Source organism: Prosopis cineraria, unplaced genomic scaffold (genome assembly GCF_029017545.1).
Source record: "Prosopis cineraria cultivar Desert tree isolate PC_DT_omini unplaced genomic scaffold, ASM2901754v1 PC11, whole genome shotgun sequence".
NCBI lineage: Eukaryota > Viridiplantae > Streptophyta > Magnoliopsida > Fabales > Fabaceae > Prosopis > Prosopis cineraria.
In genome coordinates, this window is record NW_026555342.1 from 25534864 (window position 1) to 25558765 (window position 23902).

A 23902-nucleotide genomic window follows, 5' to 3' on the forward strand; every position below is an offset into this window, starting at 1 on the left:
TAAATTATATTAAATTAAAGTAGTCCATGACCAGAGCCTCCACGTATTATCTAAAAACGTTTGCCCAAAACTCAAAATTTATTATTTTTGTACTCTCTCTGGTTTTAATTATGGAGTCATGGGAATCTCCATTCACATTAATTTTAATTGATAAAAAATGCAATTCTAAATAAATGTTTGGTATAAATAGTATTTGTAATAATAATAAATTTCAATATGAATCATAATCCTAGAAACTGTCCGCAATTGAATATTTCATGATGCGCCTTTTATGAACTCACCAGACAAATATCATGACTTAAAAAAAAAATTACAAATTACTTGTATATAATTTGGCATTTAGTTTTCGGGGCAAGTGTGTTTAATAAACAAAAATTAAAATTTAAAAAAATTAAGTGAATATATTTGTGAGTGTGTGATAAATTTTTTCTAAAGCTCCAAAACCAAAATAAAGGAGAGAAGGATCTTGGTACTTTTTTTTTTTTTTTTTACAAGCAAACAAAACCTTAGTCAAATTGATAGATTGTTATAACGTATGTTCCGTGCGGGCACGCAAGTTACATTGACTTTAACTGGATAATTTACAGATAGTCATAAATTATATTAATTTCAACTGGATGTTGTTTTTGTCAAAAAAAGTGGATGTTATTTTCTGAAATTTTTGAAATGGAAATAAATATCATTCTAATAAGTTCCTTTCGGAGTCATTGCAATTATTTTCCTTGGTAAATGGTAAGTATATTTCATCCTGAAGTTCAATCATAAAAAACAATAAACATTATATATATATATATATATATCTATGCTATGATAAGAAAATCTATATCAATATATTTAAAAAATAAAATATCTCTTAAATCTTAACAAGTAAAAATAATTCATCAAAATATATTTCTAGCTCAATATTATAAGATTTTTTTTTCAAAATATCATATCAAAAATATAATATATTTGGATTTTTCAAGATATAATTAATAATATTTTATAAAAACACTATTAATTAGAGATGTGATTAATAATATTTTTGATTGAGATATCATATTAAATAAGAGTAAATATTGAAATAGTGTGCAATCTTACATACAATTAACTAACTCATTAAGAAATATAATTTAATTAAAAATGTCTTATAATACTGAATAAAGGAAATAATAAAAATATATCAATCCTATCATATGAAAGTTATGAACAATGATACTCATTTATTAGACTCCATATAATATGCAAGACCATATATTCCCTCCATTAAAAAATGTAAGACATTTTTAATCTTTTAATATATAATCATTGCTTTTTTTTTTTTCAAAAGTGCCCTATTAATAATAACTTTATATTTATTGTAGGATGTTTAATAGGGGTATATATAAAAGATAGGGTTAGTTTAAAAGTAGGTAAGTACTTTATTGATGGGTAAGATTTGGTTAAAAATACCTTACATTTTTGAACAGAGAGAGTACTAGTTATCTAATTTTTTACAAAAAACTATATAATTAAATGAAAATATGTACTCCCTCTGTTAAAAAATATAAGACATTTTAATCGAATCTTATCCCTAATAAAGTGATTACTTACTTTCAAACTAACTCTATCTTTTTATATTTACTCTTATTAAATATCTTACAATAAATATAAAATCATTACTAATAAGAGCACTTAAAAAAAGGCAATGATTATACCCCGAAAGACTAAAAATGCCTTACATTTTTTAACATCTAATTTTTTAAAAAATATTTTATATTTTTAAACGGAGGGAGTATTAATTTTACTTGATTCTAATATTTTTATTTAATATGTATATATATATATAAGTCATTATTTTAATTTTATAATTATTCCCCCATTTTATTTTCTGTTGAAAAGTCATTATTGGTGCTTGGTTGACTTCCTGATTAACAACGAATTTCTTGTTTTAATTTCTCAGCCATCTAAATCACCTTATTGTTTCAAGTGGGTTGTTGAGACATAAGAGAGAATTAAAATTTAAGGTATTGCAGATCGGCTTGTCGTTTAACAGGTAAAAGGCAAATGTTAAAAGAGTTAATAATAAAAATTGTTATTGAATTATGAATCAAAACATTTTATTAAATAAATAAAGTATTGATTTAATAATGGCTAAAATATATATTAATTCTTTAATTTTAAACAATATTTCATTTTAGTCTCTTAATTTTATAAAGTATCTTTTTAGTCTTTTAACCTTAACACTGTTAATTTTATCCCAACAATTTTCACATTAAACTTTTAAATATGGATAAAATATTCTCAACTGTTGATATATTAAATTAATTTTTTTAAATAACAATAATTAACATAAAAAATAATCATTTAAAATAATAATGTTAGGATTAAAGGACAAAAAAGAAAATACCCCATTTATCATAAATTATAAGACACTTTTAAAGAAAATATCACATTAATAAATTTTATTAGATATACTTAACAATCTTATCTTTCCAAAATAAAAATATAATTTTTTAAAAATATCCATTATTTAATGTATTAAAAAGAGAAGAGATGGACATTAATTATAGAGAGAGAAAGTGTAATATTAAAATTAGTATGTTTAATGAAACTTTAATTTACTCAAAGTGTCTTATATTTTATGACTGAAAAACTCTTTTAAAAATATATTATAATTTAAGATGGAGGGAGTACTTTACAAAATTAAAGAATCAAATTAAAATATAAAACTAAAAAATTAAAAGGATACTTTAACCTTTAATAATTTATTAGTTGAACTAACAGCACTCACTCGATTTGCATTCTATGATTAAAATTTAAAAAAAAAAACCCTCAAACAGCTAACTTTAAATGTAACTACTGGAAGGGCCCGTCCAAAACATTTATTTTTTAATTATTATATTTTTTTAAAAAAATAAAATCACAAAAAAAAAATTATATATAAAATTTTATTTTGTTAAATTTGCATAATTTTATTGAATGGATCATGAATAATATAATACTTTAAGGTTCACCTAAAAATATCATATAAAATATAGACTATATGTTAGTTCTTTCCATAGGTTTGTTAAAATTGAAAGTGCTTGTTGTTGGGATTATATTTTTTAAAGTTTCCTATTAATTTTATGCTTTTACTATTAATGTATAAAGAATTTGGATACTTATTTAATTTTAATTTCCTTTATCCTCCATTTTAAATGTGTCATAACGTTGGTGACTGGAAGAAATAAATATTTGTGAATGACTGTTCCATTAAACAATTTATCTTTTTTTATCAATAATTAAAAAATCAAATTAAATTGAATAGTTTGATCGTTAATCGGTTAGATTAACGGCTTGGTTAAGCTGAAAAAATCGTCTGAAAAGTTGAGCCAAATTGAATCACTTTGAACTGACAGTCGGATAAAAAACCAAGATCAAGCCGAAAATTAAATTCAATTTTAAAAACTAAATTATTCAAAAAATGTCTTTTTTCTTTAATTTTTCATCAAATTTTTTTATAAAAAATAATTAATTTTTTAATTATTTAATATTATATTGTATTACGTGACTTATTAAATTATAATAAATTTAAAAAATTTAATTTAATTTTATTTTTAAATTAAATAATAATTTTATATTTAAATTATTATATATATATATATAATTTTTTAATTTAATTATTACGTTATATATTATTAATTCGATCAAGTTTAATTTGATTCAATTATATAAATTATGAATTGTTAACTTTTTTTTTTAATTCAATATTCCATCGATTTTGAAAATATTGTTTTTTAATCTAAAATTTTATTGTAATTATTTATGATCCTATTTTTCGTGTAATCATATTTGCGCAAATTATCAAAACTCATAAATGGAAATCGATCAACTTTGAACGATCATCTGGAATGCCGCTCGCATTTAGCATGTCAACAAACGCATATTTTATTTGAAATCGATCAACTTTGAACGATCATCTGGGTTGAAATCTTGGACCAAAACAGGGAGGTTTCGGACTCATTAAGCAACTATCTTGACAAAATCATGGATTTAAACGATCCTCTTTCCATTATCATGTTTTAGGATCTTCTTCTACCTTCTCAGTTCAAGAACATGGGAGGTTTTCTTGTCCACCTCCATTTTAATCTCTTCTGGAGCTTTGTTATTATACTCTCTATATTTTCTGCAGTTTCATTCTCTAGTGATACCTTAAATTCAACCCAATCACTTGGGATTAACCAAAGCCCGTGTCTTCCAATCAAACGTTTGAATTAGGGTTCTTCAATTCAACTTCTTCTTCCAAATGGTACTTGGGAATCTGGTACAAGAGCATTCCTGAGAGAACAATCGTCTGGGTTGCAAACAGAGACGCCCCACTTGAAAATTCCACTGCAACTCTGAAGATCGGAGACAGAGCGAACCTATTTCTTCTTGATCCTGAAGGAAATTCCTTATGGTCTTCGAATCAATCAGATTCTGCACCTTCGAATCCTGTGCTTAAGCTTCTGGATTCTGGGAATCTGGTTATCAGAGAAGCAAGTGAAAGTGACGACACTGACAACTTTCTCTGGGAAAGCTTCGATTTTCCCACAGACACTTTGTTGCCTGGTATGAAGCTAGGATGGAACTTAGACAAAGGCATTGAATGGCGTCTAACATCATGGAAGAGCAAAGATGACCCTTCAAGTGGAGATTACTCTTTCAGACTAGAGCACCAAGGAATCCCAGAAGCCTTTTTGTATAACAAAGAGGTCAAAACATTTCGAACTGGTCCATGGAATGGTATGAGATTTGGTGGATTACCAGTACTCACATCACAAGCTGTTGTTCAAGATGCTATGGTTCAAGATTCGGACGAGGTTTACTACACACCCTCTTCAGTTTTAAACGGTAATCAATCTATGCTCACAAGGCTTGTTATAAACTGGACAGGTGATGTTCAAAGATTTGTAAGAACAGAAGGAAGCCAAAGTTGGAACATGATATGGTCTGCACCTCAAGACCAATGTGACAAGTATTTTCAGTGCGGTCCGTATGGTATATGTGACGCCAATGCTTTCCCTGTATGTAAATGCTTTCAAGGGTTCAATCCAAAGAATCGGAGTGAATGGGATTTGAGAGATTTTAGCGATGGCTGTGCGAGGAGCATGGGTTTGGATTGCCGGACTGACAAGTTCTTGCAGTTGCAGCATGTGGAGTTACCTGATACAATGAATGTGTTTGTGAACAATAGCATGTCACTTTCAGAATGTGAGGATATGTGCAGGAGTAATTGTTCTTGTAGTGCTTATGCTAATGTGAAGGTCACTGATGGAGGAACAGGTTGTGTTACATGGACCGAGGAGCTGAAAGACATGAGACAGTTTTCTGAAGGTGGCCAAGATGTCTTTGTCAAAGTTTCTGCTTCTGTTGTTAGTGAGTTTTTTTCTTTGCTTCATTCCCTTAATTACTTGTTTTTTTGCTGCTGTAAGGTAATATTTCTAGATTCACAGAACCACACACCTTATTGGGCCAAATCCAAAGGACATGGCTGTTCTTAGAGTTTTGTTTATTTCTTAGCTGACTCAGGATCTGCAAGTGGCTCTGGCAAGAAGAAAAAATACAGGCATGATCATAGGCATTACAGTAGGAGCAATTATCATAGCTTTGGGGTTGATTATGTTTCTTTTGTGGAAAAAGAAGCTACAAAATATACCAAAAAGAAGAGCACAACAGATAGGTAATAAAGAAGTAATATGTATAGTTTAAAGTGGTTTGCGTGATGTGTTACTTCTGCATTATATAATTGTTTTTCTTGTTCTCTCCAAACCAGGTGCTTCTGGGACAAGTCAAGATATATTATTGGTTTCAAGAAATACAGAACATTCTGGAGATTCGAACATGGATGATCTAGAGTTGCCATTGTTTGATTTTAATACCATAACAATGGCTACAGACAACTTCTTAGAGGCAAACAAACTTGGAGAAGGAGGCTTTGGTAGTGTTTACAGGGTAATTTAATACACACACTTATTTATGTAATTTTGATTGTAGATTTTCAAGTTCTGAACCTATTGACCACCTCATAGGATGTGACTGATAGGAGTGACTGTAATAATCACAGGGTAGGTTGTTTGAAGGGCAAGATATTGCTGTAAAGAGGTTATCGAAAAGCTCTGGGCAAGGAATCGAAGAATTCAAGAATGAAGTCAAGTTGATTGTGAAGCTTCAACATCGAAATCTTGTACGAATGTTTGGTTGCTGCATTGAGAAGGAGGAACAGATGTTGGTTTATGAATACATGGAAAATAAAAGCCTTGATTTCTTTTTATTTGGTGAGTAGTTTTCACATTAATTATCACTAATATTTGAATGTTGCTTCGTAAGAATATCTGATTCTAGGCTAGAATTTTATTTGAACACTTGATGTTTATGATGACTGATAAGAAACCCTCTACAGACAAAGAAAAGAGGAACTTATTGGACTGGCAATTACGCATCAACATTATATGTGGAATAGCAAGAGGACTTCTCTATCTTCACCAAGACTCTAGACTTAGAATTATCCATAGGGATCTCAAGGCAAGCAATGTTCTACTTGACAAAGAAATGAATCCAAAAATATCAGATTTTGGGATGGCTAGAATCTTTGGCAATGATCAAACAGAAGCGAAAACAATAAGAGTTGTCGGAACATAGTAAGTACAACTGTAATTTACAAATTAGTACTATTTAGAAAGTTGAAATCTCACATCCTATTATGCATATCTTACACGATATATATTTATTTTTTAATTATTAGTATTATCTATATGAAACGTTATATCCTATCCTAATAATTCCTGTAAAATTCTGTTTAGTGGCTATATGTCTCCAGAATATGCACTGGATGGACTATTTTCTATAAAATCCGATGTTTTTAGCTTTGGAGTTCTTGTGCTAGAGATATAAGTGGCAAGAAGAACAGAGGATTTTATTACTCAGATGAGTTAAACCTCCTTGGACATGTAAGAACAAAACCATATATTCTAAATCTGAAGTGCTTTCTTGTTAATAAGTCTTTGGCTAACAGATCAGTGTTGTTCACTTGTGATAGTCATGGAGGCTATGGAATGAAGGGCGTGCATTGGACCTGGTGGATCCATCATTTGGTAATTCATATTCATCTTCTGAAGCATTGAGATGCATAAAGGTTGGTTTGATCTGTGTTCAAGAAAGGCCAGAAGATAGACCAACAATGTCTTCTGTAGTATTAATGTTGAGTAGTGAAACTGCATCCATACCAGAACCTAAAAACCCAGGTTTTGTTGCAAGGACTCATACTGATACTGATTCTTCTTCAATCCAACAAGAAGAATCATACTCTGTGAATCAAGTCACAGTCACAGTAGTAGATGCCAGATAGAATTAGAGGTATCAATTTGAAATTTTTTCCCAAAAAGATCTTGTAACATTCTTGAAACATAGTAATTATAAATTGAATGCTTCATTTTTCAAAATATTGCCCAAAAGAGATCATGTATTCTTGGAACACAGTAGCTGCAGAATGTATATCTGTTATTGAAAAAAATAAGTTATATTATTTTGATATGTGTAATTTACTTTCAACAATTTTGGGTGCATTATCTATTTTTATTCTCTCTCTCTCTCTTTTTTTTTTTGGTTAGGTTATATATTTTTATTCTCTTCTTGGTAAGTCTTTTGTTTATAACAAAACTTATTTAGTTGCATGCATCATGAGGAATATGTAATTTAATGTAAAAACATTTTATATTAACGCACTTAGCATGTTTGGGTGCGTTTTCACGTGATAATCAGCTTTACAATCATACAATGTAAAGCCTCATTGTATCAAATCTAAAAATACTCTTTCCATCTAAAATTGAGATGATAGATAATTACATCAATATTAATATCTATAACAATTTATAAGAAATCGATAAACATGGAAAAAAAATTTGAACTTGTGTAGATAGAAGTTAAAAAAAAAAAAAACGCACTTGAAAAGAAAGGAATCGGGTTCAGAGAAACAATTTGTAATAACTCGATCGATCACGTTAGGAATCATTTGTAAGAACCCAATTTTCGATGAACAAATAAAAGTTAATGTAAAATATATATATATATATACATTGTATTTTGTTTGGTCTTGAAAATTTTACATCAAAATCACTTAAAAATCTTTTTCAACGACCATTACTGTTGAAATGCACACACAAATAATTCTTTATATTATAAGTGTTTATAGGATGGGATGGGAATAGGACATTCTTGTATGTGTCCTATTTCAAAAAAGAATTAGGATTGAATTTTTATTTTATATCTCATCCTGTTCTTTTAAAAATTGAGAAGGGATCGGAATATTTTGGGAAAGCAGACATGAAAGAGGGACTTGAATGACAACATTTGTTAAAATACTAAATCATATAATTTGCTAAGTCCAAAATCAAAACAACTTGAATACATAAATAAAAATAACGTTTAAGATGAGGTTGAGATTTAGAGATAGAGTTTGACTTGAGATTTAAGAGTTTAGATGAATGAGAAGTTGAGAACGAAATTCACAATCCTAAGTGAGATCTAATAGATGAGGTAGAGGTGTTTAGGTATTAAAAAAAAAGTCAATAAAAAATATATAAACAAAAAATAAGAACAAATAAACCATAACATATGATTAATACATATAATAAAAGAAAAATATATATATATAATTTATGAGATGGGATGAGACGTACAGAGGGTCATTCTAAGTCTCGTCTCATCTCAAATCCTTTTTTATTCTATCTTATAAAGTCTCATTTTTTTTTTTAAAAGATCAGGATGGAGCTGGGTGAATCCAAACAGGTACAATATTGAACACTACTACTTTTGCATACAAAACAACATGCACTTAGTTATATAGGCAATAGGTTAATGGCAGGGGAAAAAAGAAAGAAGGCGGTGGGTGGGGTCGATAATATACTATGTAAGCATAAATTTAAAACATCAAATCAAAAAAGTTTTTCTTTTCTTTGAACCTGATTCCTTCTTTTCAAATGCGTTTTTTTTTTATTTTTATCTATACCAGTTCAAATTATTTCTTCTAACTCTACTGTTGCATTTAAAGCCGGCAAAAGCTTTCCCACATTGTTCTTGCACCTCCCCTGTTTACTGATAGGATTCCAGCGCGTTTAGTCTGATATAATGGGGGAAAGGTGTTTGTTTTTGTCATCCACGGTCATGATTTCTTGAAGAATCAAATGGTTTAGATTCTTTTCTCAAAATTATGTCGTTTCATTAAGTGAAAATTTCAGCTGTTGCATCACATGAGATTAAAATTCCAAATGGCAGAGATTTGCACCAGGACAGCCACTGGGAGACATTTCGATCTCTCTACAACTAGCATCCCAAAGGACCTACTTCAATCCCCATAAGATAGCCCAGATCTCAGGATTTATACTACCACCTCATCCTAAGTTCACCTTAAAGCCTTATACAACTTGCCTTGCATGTTTTTCGGTGAAGCGAGGTCGAAATGGAGATGGAAGTAGGCCTCTGGCCATGTCCATCCACATACAAGACATCAAAAGGAGATCTTCGTTCTCGGACAATAACAGAGGGGATGGACATCGTCCCTAATGGAATCTGGCATCGGATATGGACAACATGGAGTTTGTCTAGTGTCGATCACTAGCTTGGGTTGACCAGTCAAATGCATAACATATCCAGCACTGGATACAATTACAACATGCACAACCAACACCATACGTAGATGTAACAAGCGTTTTAAAATGTGAAAATCAGACAGATCTGGAGCGTATTCGTTTTGGGATTCAAAGGCAACGAGGGAAGGTGACTTCTTGGGATATTTAGGACAAAAAATCTAAGGTATTGAAGCCTCTAAATATTGATTTGAGGCATGAGTTCATGATTTCTCTTCCTCCTCTTCATTTTAATCGGTGGGTTTGCGTGGTTAATGGTATTTGGGGTGTTGGTAGTTGAAGATCTGAAATCTTGGTGGTATGAAGGTATTTTTAACTTGAAGTAGGTTTAAGCTTTAAACTCATTTAAGCGGTGGATTTTGAAACATTGTAGTTCATGGTGACAAACTTTAGGTTGTTAGAAGAGAGATTTTGAATTTTTGAAGCTTTAATGATGAGTTAAAGTATAAATCTATCCTCAAAGTTTATAGTTAAGAGTACTTTATATCCTAAAGTATTTTCTGACATAATTTTACCCCAACACTTTTCATTTTGGTACAATTTTGCCTTGACAGTTAAGGTTTGACCAAGTTGACCATTAAATTAAAAATTTTAACCGTTAACTACTTTGATAACATGCCAAGTGGGTCACCCTCCTCTGCCACCTCAGTCCTCTCCTCTAAACCTGGATCCAAAATCAAATAGAACCATCAAATCAAGAACACAAGTCATGAAATAGAGATTAAAAACTAGAAGAACAATATCACTAATGAAAAACCAACTTCAGCATCGATCAAACCTAAATCAGCAATTAAAAACAAAAGTCAAGGCAGAAAAACAAATCAAACTTGAGCAGGATCTACCCAGAACTTGTTGATAGCAATAGCTATATATATGTGAAATAAAAAAAGATCAAACTTCATGCACTACTCCAAATTTGATTTGCCATTTTTGCTTAAACTTCATGTATGTATATATGAAAGCAATCAATCAAACTTCATGAATTATTCCCCTGCAACAGCGATTTCGAATAAGATCTGTCCATAACATCAACGTTAATTAGGATTAGAATCAAGGGTTCCGAGCCCAAAAGCCTTCGGTCGAATCCAGAAACCCCCATCCCCAACAAGGTCACTTGCCTAGGTCGAAGAACAAGTCAGAAACCTTTGGTTGAACCGAGAAACTCAGAATCGAATGGATCTGATGGCGCCTTTAGGATTCTCTGAATAGCTTTGTGCACTATCCCCGTGGGAATCATCTGCCGCTTTGGCAGCTTCTCTTTCGGAGATGTTCCCTCAGCGGAGCCCTCCCCACCAGCTCTTGCTTTAGATACTCTGTTGGCATCACCATCGATCCAGGTTCAACTCGTGATTCTGCCACCAACACCCAAAGACGATGATAGAAATAGGAAACACAGAGTCGAGGAAGGAGAAGAGCCCACACTCAGAAAGCGGGTTGGTTTAATTGGAGAAGAGCCAAGGAAGGAGAAGGCGAAGAAGACAATGAATGGGGAAGGGAGACAGGTTCGATTGAAGAAGAGGAGACGCAGGAGAAAGCGAAGGAGACGAGGAAGGGAGAGGGAAGAATTGATTTCAAATCTGAGGTTGATTTTTCTAATTTTTAATTATTAAAAATGCCATGTGGCTGCCATCACAGTAAGTCAAGGTCAAATTAATGATAAACATAGTCAAACCTAAACAATAAGGTGACATTATATCAAAATAAAAAATATTAGGATGGAATTACATCAAAAAATACTTTAAAATATGAAATGTGCTTAATTAAAAAACTTCAATGATAAATTTATACCTTAAATCTTTAATAATTATAAAACTTGATTAATGGCGTTAGATAATTTGGCAATGTTTGTTGGGATGTGAAGCTATGGTTAACTTGAAGGTCATGATAAATTTTTAAATTTTTGGACTATTCATTTCAAATTTTAAAGGGATTTTTAGTTTGGATAATTGGATGGTTGTTTAGTCAAGAAATTGTTTGGGTTATAAACTTTTTTTGATATAGGAAATAAAAAATGGCTCGATTATAGAAGTTGTATACATATACTATACTATCTGGTTCTCCTTGACTAGCCATCGATCACCATCAATTTTCATCCACCCCCAGCCACCATCCACCACCACCCTCTACCATCCTCCTCTGCTCGCCACTTGTCACTACTCTATGTTGCCATCATTTATTAATTAGGAGCATTTGATTCTTTTGATTATATATTTTTTTTTTTGTTATTTTAAAAATAAACAATAAATTGTTTTGTGTTGTCCGAACAATTATAATATATATACTATCAATTATAAAATTTAATTGAACCTTAGGTGAAACGACAAAGATCAAGTTACCCGAACTCAAAAGTCTTCATCGCCATTCGAACCCTCTAATCTTTGGCATCGCCATTTGTTCTTCTCTTAGTTTGAATAATTCTCTACACCTCCTGCCTTCCTTATAAGTTATCTTTATCAACATCATCAATTTCAAATATGTCCCTATATAATAAATGTAAAAAGTGATGCATTACTTTTTTTTTTGAAAGGTAATTTTAAAAATATTTTTTAAATATTATCTAAAAAGCTACATCGTAACTTATAAATGAGATAAAATAAACTTTTTAAAATGTGTCTTATAAATAGAATCAAAGGGAGTATATCTCAAGTGATGGACCCTAGGAGGGCGAACAGTGAAATCAAACGAGAATAAATGTTGTCTTCAACTTGATGGCTAGTCCCCAACCCACCATGACCTGACTCTAACCCAATAGCAACCAGACTTTTTTAGCACATGGAAGACTAGTTCGAACGGCAACGTCTCCAATCTTTATCTTCCCAATGTCAGCCATTGTTGTGGTGTTAGATTTTCCTTTCTTCATCTTCATTAGGTGCTTCAATCGAAAAGTAATGACAGATTTTGTTTCAACATTGAGGATTTTAATATGCCGGATTGCACATTCAAATCTCTGGCCAATATGCATGCCATCTATCAGTGGCTTCACTTGCCATGAGCCCCTTCCTTTTAGTTCAATCTCTCTCCTTTGATTACTTTGATTTGAAATCTATAAGTGACTGGCCAATGGGAATTTGGATCTCTCTGGGGATTTCTTTGAATAAGCCTACCTTTGATTAACAGTGCTTATGGCTTGTACTTATTTCTTGTATGGTCATGATTTCTACTGGGTTGGCTTTTGCTGTTGGTTCTTTCTTGTTCTAATGGCTATCACAGTATGTGAAAATGACTCTTTTGGCTTGATTTTTCGCTCTTTCTCTATTAACCTTAGTTAGAAGACCGTTGCTGTACACTTACTGCGAAATCTTCCATTGTTCATCAATGGCTCAGAAGCATAAAATATTTTTTTAAAGAACTTTTCACCACAATCTCATTGTTGGCCTAGGAGTTCAATGGAATCCTTGAAACTTCAACTCTCCAGCTGCTACATTACAAATCAGTGTTGGACATAAATGCTTGATCTATCAATTGCATCATTCCAAATCTGTACCTGCATGTCTTGGGCAATTTCTCTTGAACCCTTGCAACCGCTTTGTGGGATTTTCGAATTCTCTAGATAGATGGAAGTTTAAATTTTCTAAACATAAATTACAAGTGTTGAAAGATCCTGTCAATCTTTCAAACTTACGAAAATAAATGATGCTTGCCTTTCAAAAAATTTGAGAGGAAAAATTATTGAAAACTCTATTGGTATTGTGGGTGTGTGTCAAAGTAGAGATATCAACAAATGCAATTGGGTTGCGAGATTTCTCAATCAAGAGCAAGTTCTCCAAGCAGCTATAGATTCTCATTGTGTGTCCTTAATTGGAAAATCTCCTAATGTTAAACTTTCTTCTGGCTTTTCTTCAACAAACAAGAATTTTCCCATCACAAGACTTGCACGAACCATCCATAATGCTAAATATTGTTAGATCAAGAAGGAAAGGGGAGATTGTCATCTTGATCAGACTCAAACAAATAATGTTCCTGACAGTCTTTTTCAAGAAAGAAGATCATCGACCTCTAACGAAAAAGTTTCTTTTTCTAGCCAAGCAACAAGGACTTCTAAGAATGTAGAGTAGGTCGATTTACTCAAGGATAAGGTTATTCTAGTCAAGTTAAAATGCCTTAGATCTGTTGAGTTTGATGATTTTATTCCCAGCTCACCAAAAAAGAAACTTGGGAATCAAATATGACATATGAAAAGGAAATTTGTTGACTCTTTTCTGATTATATATATCTCAAAATTCTGTCAAAAAGGACTAGGGAAGTGACCTCTCTAAAGCTTTCTAGTGAGTCCACCTATATAGCGTTTTTTAATCACTATATAGTCAAGCTATATAATCCAGGGTCAACTATATAACAGTCTCACACTATATAGTTTAGGTGTATGTAATGATTATTTAAAAAAAATATTAAACTTTTTTTCTAATTTTTATTTAATGATTTTATTAGTAAACTATTGAGCGATTATTTCAAATAAATTGTTAAACAATTTCAAAATATTCAACGGCTATTTAAAAAAAAAAAGTTAAATAATTTCCCCCCAATTTTAGTCAATTTTTATCAGGATGCTTAGAAGCTATTTGGAAGTTATTTCAAATAATTACTAACCAGTTGTGCATATTTAGTAGTTAGTCAAAATAACTGTTAAATGTATTGAACTATATAGTGTTTATTTTGAAATAATCGCTATATAGTTCAGTGTTTTTTTTTTAAATAGGGGGTTGCATTATAAACAGCACTTTTGCAAAACAAATACATAGACATTTAGAAATGCACTACCAATAGAATAATTTAATTTCAACCAAATTCATATATAGTTGAATCTAATTATTCAAACCTATCTATAATTACTTCTAAAATCCATTTTAAACTACTTCAAACTTTGAAAAAAATGCCTAAACACTAAAGTAATTATAAGAAAAAAATTTGCCAAAGGTATAACCTATTGCAACTTTAAAAGGCCAAAGTTACTAAAAACTTAAAATTGGCCAAAGTAAGCTTATTTTGCATCGGTGTAAACAACCTATATAATAAAATAAAATTAAGGATATATACTAAAATGATTGTGATAATCTGTTTTGCACCCATTGCTTGAGTAAACTCTCAACCAATTCTTCAAGGGTTTCTTCAATTTGAGCTGGACTATATTTATCTACATATGCATCCTAGAATTACTGTTAAGCCACAAACATAACATAAATTATGTTTAACTATGTTATATGTATAATGTAATGTAAATTATTAAAATAAATAAAGTAGAGATAGGAGACATACTTAGTCAATCAAAATCCCATCAATTAGCACATGGTTGACTTTGTCTTTCATGTAGCTTATAATGTTATAGCTACAATCAACAACCTTGTTGCATTGCTTTGAATACTTTCATCATCAAACCAAAAAAATAAAGTTAGTTAGAATATAATAAACTTAATTTGATAAATAAATTAAGGGGAAATATATACCTTAATTATCTTCCGTTCAATTGTGTCTTCATAAGTATTAGAGTTTCTAGTTATGGGCAACTCTCTATGGCTTTTAAATAAGTGGACAACCCTATACATGACAATATGAAACTTTATATGAAAAATCACATGGAAATAATAATTTACACACATGTAGACAAATTATTTAACTTACTTATTGAATATTAACGTGATATATTTTTGGTTGTTTGGAAGGCCTTTAATAGGATTAAGATTCCACATCATGCCTCTATATGGATTGAGTGCAAGTAGCATCTAATTAGCCTTGTTACAATGTGAGAGAGAGAGAGAGAGAGAGAGAGAGAGAGAGAGAGAGAGAGAGCGTGCACACTAGCATGTGTTATACAAAAACAACTTAACTAAAGACATTTAAATATGACTACTACTAAAAATGATTCACTTGCCACAAAATGGTGCCAAGAAAATTTAATTCTCCCTGGTTGCACATTAGGCTAGGTAATTGGTGAAATCATATTTTTTCTTCCTGCTACTCATCATCCATTGCCCCTAGTCTGTGCAGGGAGGTAGAATGGGGATTTATCAAAATCACCATATCTGTTGAGATTTCTAGGTGTTATCATCGTATTGTGTAAGTGCCTTACATATCAAAATAATAATTAAATCAATAAAATGTGTTAAATATAAGTAACTTATTAAAGATAGTTGATCAATAAATGTGTACCTCATAAAATTATTACAAAGAGACGTGCTCGGCTCTGTATGGTTGATAACCTCTCTCACAGTCTCACTATCAATGTTATCCTAGGTGCTAACAATATCATATATCTCCTTCTCAAACAATGCAATGATGCCATCATAGGATTTCACATAATGATCTAACATTTCATGGTTCCTTATAAAGGAGGGCGCTTGAACCATTTAAACCTTGGAGGAAGCCTTTAGTGTAACCACCTTACCTTTCAATGCAACCTTCAAGGTAGCCGCTATAGCCTTTGATACACCCTTCGAAGTATACTTCAAGGGCATAGGTAAGGGATAGACTTTAAAGGTAGAGGTGAAAGGGTAGGCTTTAGATATGTGATAAAATCTTTAGTCTCCTCAAAAGTCTTCCTTTTCTTCCCCTTCCCCTTCCCCTGATGATCACCAAAAGGCTCTTGTAACTTGTCAATAGGTTGCACACCTATTGTTAGTGATCAATTTAAAAAAAAGTACAATGATGAGAAACGTTTAATTAATTTACCTTTTTCTTCAATTCTACAACATGTAGTAAATGAGTAGGCTAGGCCACGAAGTTATAAAATGCTTCTTGTATGGTTTTTGTATCTGGTGTAGGCATAGGTAAGGTATAACTGGGTTCATGTACAACCATCAGCTGCACCTTTACATGAATAACAAGGAGGGGTATGTTGTGAATCACAGTGCTCTCTACAGTATTGTGCATGATGTTGGACATAATGGCTTGTGACATTATGTTTAGCTTAAGTTTTGATGATGATAAATATAAATGAGTTAACTAGTTACGCTTAATTGTTTTCATATATATATATATAAAGTAGTTAACTATGATTATGGAATAAGTGCTTTAAACTGTTTTTACCTATGTTGTTCTATATTATATTAGATTTGGAAAAATGATTTGTATGCATCAAAGCTATTTTATATTATCATATTTTTTCTTATCTTAAATTGATTCTATATCCAAAATTGTTCATAGTATTATCTTTCATAACTTGGATATATGCATATTGACATTTGAACTAACCATCTTGTTGATGGTATATCATTTGAGGTTATCCAAAGTGAAGATGAGAGTAAGTATGAAGAGGAACAAAGTTGAAGTCATTATTTGCATGCTACACTCATTATTAAAAAACATAAAGATAAAGAGAATGATGATCTAAGAAGAGCTTAAGAAGAATGAAGATATTCATATAAGTTTGGATACACCTTGTAAGCCTTAGACTTGATAGGTATAATATAATTAGGCTAGAAGTATTTATGTTAAACTTATTGATTTAGATATGAAGTATTGGCTCAAAACATCTTAAATCAAAACATGCATTTTAGCTCTTAAGAGAAAGTATGAGATATTGCTTTCTATAATCATGGTTTTCATCTTTGGTCATATACATCTCACAAAATTTTAAATGTTTTGATTATTAACTCCATAAAATTTTTAAATTTGTTATATTTACTCAAAATGGAGTCAAGTTGAAAAAGTCATGAACACTTGAAGTTTTAGCTTTGAAAAGGAAATTGTGCAAAAAAATAATTTTGATCTTTAGTTATGTTTCATGTCATATCTCTTACTACAAAGATTATTTTAATCTGAAACATATATCATTTGAAAATAGAATCTAATTTATTTTAAATGATAGTTTATTTATTCAAAATAGAGTTCTATTGAGAAAGATATGAACTTTAGAAGTTGAGTATTGAGATACTGATTTTGCACAGCATTCAATCTTAACCTTCGTCCACTATTTTGATTATATCTCAAAATATAAGTTGCATTTGAGTATGAAAATTTCTTAATTGAAAACTATACTTCAATAGATTTCCAAAGGTATATAATTTGTTAAATTTGAAGTTATATTGAGTGAGTTAAGATATTATAAAGTTATGAGTAGTGAAGCTGTAAAATCATGCTTGAGAGCAGCAATCACACACGTGTGATTTAGTACCAGTGCTCAATCTTGTGCGAGAGCACCTTGTGGTCATGCGTGAAAATGCACCTAAAAGCCTATTTTCATACTGAATAGCCTCTGAATGATAAATCAAATGTGAAACAAGCTGTACCTACACAAGAAATGATATTCAGAGCCTTGTTTCTCATTCTATAACTTTCATGGTCTAAATCACGTGTGAAAATACCTTGCTCCCTTGTGTGATTTGTCTTTTGGGCTCTATAACATACATTTTCTTACGTGATTTAACAGGTCACTCATAAGATATTGCATTTATACATATGAAACCTCCAAAATAAGCGTGAATTAGCACTGGTCACTCATAAGATTTTACATAATGGCTATAATCACTGTGTACATTTGATGTCTCTAACACTTATTTCACTTTATGGGCTATAAATTTAACACTCCAAACTAATCATAAGAAGAGATTAACCTCAAAAATCATTGAGCAATGAAATTCATGATCATATTACTTTTATTACATGAAAATCATTGTTTTTGAGCCAAGATCATTTATATCTTCATCATTTAAGTATTAAAGCTTCGTTGTACTCATCATTACTCTTAAAGAGAGTTTTAATTGAGTGATTCACATACTCAAAACTTTTGTAAAGGTGAGGGAGAGATTTTTCTTGAAATTAAGAGAAGTTGTTCTCTTGAGAATAAAAGCTCACTAGTAAAGTGAGTTATTGTAAAGGCTCACAAGTGCCTAAACTAAACTTGTTGATGTATTAAGGTGGCAAGCACCTACTCAAGCTTGTGTTGTAGCGAAGAAATCTCAAGTAATTGCTTGGGGATTGGATATAGGTTCAAAAGGAGGAGTTGAACCAGGATAAATTATTGTTTGTAATCTCTCTTCCCTTAACTCTCTATATTTCCAACAACCTTAGCTTATGCTATATTTTAGTGTTTAAAATATAATTTGATATATTTACATGCTCTGACATGAACTTGCACTTAAGAGATTATTTCTAAATACTCTTGCATATATTGAGCTTATGAAAATAACTTTGAAATTCTTACACACAAAGTTTATAACTGAAATTTGCCCTAACTTTTCTTTGAACATAGTTTTGTTGAAAAGTTTTAAAAGAACTAAAATTTTCTTAAACACCCAATTCACCCCCTCTTGGGTGTTTTGCCATATCTAACACATGAGTCCAGTTGCAACCACTTGCAAGTGCAGGATGTTAGCTAGGCACTCAATCTTGACCTTTCCCTAAACAAAAGACAAAAACATTATACCACTTGAGAGAAGAGTAAAAAATAAATAAAATGGGCAAGACTAAGGCATTTGCAATATTACCTTAGGTAGTTTTAGAGAAGGGATGCTCGTGCTGCTTTTTTTAACACTCGAAGGGTAAACTCTATTATAGAAATCCTCGGCACACGCCCCTTGAGCAACATTCCAATGTATTTATTTTGCTGCTCCACAACTATTGGGTCTTATTGCATAAAAAAGGAAAGGAAATACTAATCAAGGTCCTAAATGTTTCCTTGATTATTTGTTTAGGCAAAGCTCAAAGCTTGCCATGAGATATAGAACCCTCTTATCCTATTCCTTTAAGCTGCCTTTCTCAATATTAGCATAACTCTTGTGCCCTTTCAAGTAAGGATATTCATTCTTCTTTGCCCTCGCCTTGTTTATAGGGCTTAATTCTTATGAAAACAAAAAATATTTGAGTTAGTGTAGATATATAAGCAATAAAAAGTACAATTGAGGAAGAAATATTGCCTCAAACTCTTTATTGTGACAAAAGTCAACAAACTTAGCCCACTGATTCAGATTAATCACAGATCTCAGGATATGAGGAGCTTCATCTTTAATGCCAGCTATATCTAGGTTCTTCAAGAATTTTGAGTGACCCATGCTTTAAAATTACAGTAGGCTATCCTGAATTTCTACAAAAACAAACTTCTTTTGACTCTCATCGAGCTTAAATCCTGATTGAAAAATAAGTTAATCATGTTCCAAATTAGTTGAAATTTCTATAAAAAGTTTTAAAATGACAAATAAGAAATATCTTATTGAAATTGTGTTCTAGATTAAATCCTTCAATTAATCAAGTACCTTTACCCAATTCACCATATTGAGGGGTGCATTAGCTTTAACCTATGAAGCATCGATATGGGTATGAGTATCGGATATGATATGGCATGATACGCAGATGCGATAATTTTCAAAAATTTTAAGATTTGGGTATGATTATATAAAGCTCAAATCCGAACTGAAAAATAAGTTAATCATGTTTCAGATTAGTTGAAATTTTTATAAAAAATTTTAAAATGACAAATAAGAAATATCTTACTGAAATTGTGTTCTAGATTAAATCCTTCAATAAATCAAGTACCTTTACCCAATTCGCCATATTGAGGGGCGCATTAGCTTTAACCTATGAAGCATTGATATGGGTATGAGTATCAGATACGATATGGCATGATATACGGATACGACAATTTTAAATATTTTAAGATTTGGGTATGACTATATAAATAATTAAATATTAAATATTTATATACATATATATAAATAAGCAATATCAAGTGGCAAAAGATAATGATAAACTTAAATTAATAAATATTAAAAATTGTAAGTAATTCTTACATATTTTAACATAAGGAGAGCTAATAAAAATTTAAACAAACAAATAAAAATTATCTAAATTCAAGCTTTGCAATTATTGTAACTGCACAGACTATCCAGTTAATATCCATCAACTAATGTTCAGGCAGACAAGAAAAAGAAAAGAGGGAAATTAGAGCAAAAACTACAAAATGCGTACAACATAAGGAAGCCAAACTTTTTTTAATAGGATCATAGAAGAGGAAAAAGTTAAAGTCAATTGATGAAAAGGAGAAACCAAACTTGTTTTTTAAATAGCTCTCCCATCAACTATCACTCTGTCTACATAATAACAAAGAATAATATCCAAGCTCAAGAATATTACCTCATTGAGTCACAATAGAGGAGAAGAGATAAAGAGTAACACAATGACTGTGGAAGATACTGAAATAGTGACTGAGGAGGCAGAGACAAAGAGCGACAGAGGAGAATGAGAATATTACCTCACTTGAGCTTGACGAAGGAGGAAGGAAGGATTACAATTGGTAGTAGTGGAGGGTCATTGGGTCAAAGTAGAGTGACACAAGTCAGGCGAAGGACTTAAAAATGAAAGGGATTGATTGATGTTTTGTGAAGTAAGGCATATGTTCTTAGGGAAAAAATGCCCAAAACCTGCTGCATTTCATGTCTTGCCTGCATCGACCCGTGTTTGCTTGTGTCCGTTGGTAGTCGCTCATGTCCACCCATTTTGCAAAAAAAAGGACACACCACATCCGTGTATAGGATGCATGTCCATGTTGGATACATATCCAACACGAACACGGCCCTGATTTTGGAATGTCCGTGCTTCAGATGCTTTAACCATCATTCAAATATAACTCACCAAATTGTTCGAGTCAATGCACTTGCCCTTGTTGTTCCACCAAGTAGTAAGTTTTCTCTCGAGAGCTCTTGACCTCGTTTCATCTTCCATCACTACTAAGCCCCTCCTTAATCTCTCTTCTTTACCTCACCTACCCTACTGTTAGGAAATGGTGGTTGAGGTAAGAATAGGATCACTCTGTTGAGAGAGTATAATTATTACTTCTTGTAGCCATTTAATCACCTATTCAAAAAAAATCAAATCAAATTAAATAAAATAAATTGGATCAAATGAAACAAAAATATATTAGATTAAATTAAACAATAAAATAAATTAGATTAAATCAAGCAAAAATCATTTGCATGTTCCAAGTTGTTCTTTTTCTTTTCTTTGTATCAACAATTTTCTTAACAATTATCTTCTTTAGTTGAAGTGATTCCCCCTCTTTGATATCTAAATGTACTCATTGTGATCATGTCTTACAAAGAAAAAGAAGATATAATCTTCAGTACTAAAATCACCATCACTATTTTCTTGCCCTTTAAATAGATAATCTTCTACTTTGTCATTTATTCTATTGTCTTCATTTTCTAGCCCTTCTTTGCTATTTCCCTCATCATTCTTTTTGATACTAAACAACATAACAGACCGTTCATTATTAGTAGGATTAGGGATATAAAAAACTTATTTAGCTTGGGTCGTAAGAATGAATGGCTCACTTTTATACAATTCTCTAAAATTTACCCATTATCAACTTTTAAACCTTTTTTATGGTTAGCTTGCTTGCACCTAAAAACAAGAATTCTAAAAGTAATGTAATCCAACTCCCAAATATGCTCAATTACCTTAAAGTATAACATTTTTGCATAAATTGGATTATCATCCTTAGAACTTAAAATGTACATGGAATCGGCTACTAGAGTTATGTTACTATTTTGCATTGTGCTTTGATCATCATGCTCTTTCGTATAGAATATATATCCATTGATGACATAGCTAATGTAAGAAAGAACATGCTTAGTTGACCTATTTTTTAACCATCTCAATCTCTCAGAAATTGAATTGCAATTAGCATCATATATTTCATTAATAAGTCCTTTCAACTAATTGATAAATATTTTTCATGCATTTTAATAATCTATTGTTCTTTTCCATTGGATTATCTTCCTTTTGCTTTTTTTTGCATACTCATTAATCTCTGGAGAATTGATAAATACATATAGATGTGATTCTTCTCATTGTTGGTCTAAGATAGTAATGATTTTTATTCCTGTTGCCCTTCCATCATCATGATTGTATTTTAGAAGCCAGCATCCCTAACATTCTTTAAGTATTAGGTGTAAAAGTCAACAATTTCTACTTTGATTTATCATTCAACAATGTAACCTTTTAGTTAACTTTGATTTTGACATACCCTTTTAATACCTTCACATGATGCTCAGCCAAGTATATCTATCTCAAGTTAGTGGGGCAACATAATTGTACCTCTCTAACTTGGTGAATGGTTAGGTGGACCAATATGTTAAAGAATGTAGGAGGAAAATACATCTTCAGCTTACACAATGTTTTTACAACCCATTGCAATCTTGGCAACTTTGTGGGATTAATTATTTTACTACAAAAAGCCTTGAAGAAGAAACAAAGTCTTGTGATCATTGCTTACACATTATTGGGTAAAATATCATGTATAGCTATCGATAGAAAATTTTCAATTAGAACATAACAGTCATGAGATTTTAAGCCTTTTAGCTTTAGGTCCCTTTATGAAACAAGGTTCCTCACATTTTTGACTCTGATAAGAGATTTGCAGAAACTTCTTTTTTTTTTTGGATAGTGTGTAAGTCGTAACATAAAGATCTTCTCTAGTGTCAACTCTTCCCTTATTTTCATCTCAACCATATCTAACCTAGAAACTTCTTTTTGATGCATCCTTGATCTTCCCTAAAATATAGAGTAGAGAGAAAATGGCTCATATCCAATGTCTTACAATATGGCAACTCAAAGAAAATTGGCCTCTTTTTTTAACTGATTGTTCCTACATATTTTGCCAACAATTTGCCAAATTCAAAATCTAAATCCTTGACCTTTCCAAATAGTTTCTTACTAGTCAATATCTTCAGCAGCCTACTTTCTTTTGATTTTTGATTGAAAGATTTTGCCTATTTAAAGTACCGATGATCCATGCCTAACCATCCAGAATATCCTAAATAGACATTCATCATCCCATGTCGTAACCTCATCAACTGTGTGTTGTCTTCATATATAAGCATCCAAGATGTCTTTTAATGCTATACCCAGATAAATTACCATATGCTGGATAGTCATTGATTGTACTAAAAAGAATGGTTCTTAAATTGAACTTCTCTTCCCTATAACCATTGTAGACTTTCACACCCACCTATTAAAGTAATTTCAAATTTTCAATCAATGGATCCAAGTACACATCTGTGTCATTTTAAGGTTGTTTGGGTCCTGCTATTAATATTCTTAATATCATATACTTGAGCTTCACACAAAGTCATGGAGGAAGATTATAGATCATCAACATCACTAGCTATTTATTGTGGGTGCTGCTTTAAAGCCTATACAGGTTCATCCTATCAGTAACCAGTATGAGGTAAAGGTTCCTATTTTCTTCCTCAAATTTAAGGTATTTACAAATAAAACTTTTTCTACTCAGAAGCATCACTAGGATGCCAAAACAAGTCGACTTTAATCCATTCATCTTTATGCCATGTTAG

The 23902-nt window shown here is 31.3% G+C and overlaps 2 pseudogenes; both read left to right on the forward strand.

The window, feature by feature from the left end:
- Positions 1-3828: 3828 nt before the first annotated feature.
- LOC129285500 (S-locus-specific glycoprotein S13-like) lies at positions 3829-5037 on the forward strand (annotated as a pseudogene).
- A 150-nt stretch (positions 5038-5187) lies between these two features.
- Positions 5188-7504, forward strand: LOC129285499 (receptor-like serine/threonine-protein kinase SD1-8; annotated as a pseudogene).
- The last annotated feature ends 16398 nt before the right edge of the window (positions 7505-23902 follow it).